Below are 1,089 nucleotides of genomic sequence, written 5' to 3'. Positions count from 1 at the left end.
TATATATATATATATATATATATATGCATACATACATACATACATACATACATACATACATATACACACTCGCAAATATATGGTCACATAACCGTAGTTTGTCTTGATTCATGAGTCAAGAGCCGTCATGTGAATTTGGAATCAATGATGTGTCACAGGTCGCCGTAATGTTATACTGACTATTCTAACCAGAATGCAACCGGAAAGGAGAATATTTCTGCGCTCTTCCTCATCTTAATAACTATATATAGATGTGAATACATGTGTGAGAATGTTTTTAATTTCTAGTCAATCAGCAAATAAATAGATAAATGTGTAAATAAAATGGAAAAAGATATAAAAAATAAAACAATTTTGTTTAATTGAAAATGTTAGAGTTTCAATATATCTCAAATATATCGCCATGAGCTAGAAATATCATGTAAATAGTAATGCAAGAAATGATAGTTTATAACATTCGCGCAGGCGCACACAAGCCCCCTCCCCACTAACCAACATACCACTTGCATACCACACACACATATATACATGCACATATACATATTTGTATACATCTATCTATCTGCGCACCCATGGAGGTGGACAACTCTGTATACGATTCTGATGATTGCGGTTACATTACAAATCAGGCTGAAGAGGAATGGACAATCGATAAGATTGTTAAATCGAAACCGGTACCTGTTTAAGAATGCTTTTTATGTGATTTTAAATGTCTTGCCCTCTCACGTTTTGGTATGCTGCTATATTTCATGTTGAGAACAATTTAGGTCTTAATAGACACAAGATGTGATCTATTTCTAGCACATTAATTGTCCACGTTAGTGGTCAACGTTATTTTTTAAAAATGTACCTTAATCCCCAGAGATTGCAGATACTATTTCTGAATCTCTTTGATTCTTTAGATGTGCTGGCCTCCTGATAATTAATCGATATTAATTAATATATGATTAATTACCAGATTTTGTAATAATATTTTACCCATTACCCATGTTCTCATACTGAATATATACGACGCAGTAAATATTTTCTGCAGATATATTCCTGGAATTAGTGCGCCAAAACGAAGACTTTTGAATTTTACCATTAAGC

Source organism: Octopus bimaculoides, chromosome 10, assembly GCF_001194135.2.
Source record: "Octopus bimaculoides isolate UCB-OBI-ISO-001 chromosome 10, ASM119413v2, whole genome shotgun sequence".
NCBI classification, from domain to species: domain Eukaryota; kingdom Metazoa; phylum Mollusca; class Cephalopoda; order Octopoda; family Octopodidae; genus Octopus; species Octopus bimaculoides.
Note: the sequence above shows the minus strand (reverse complement) of the source record.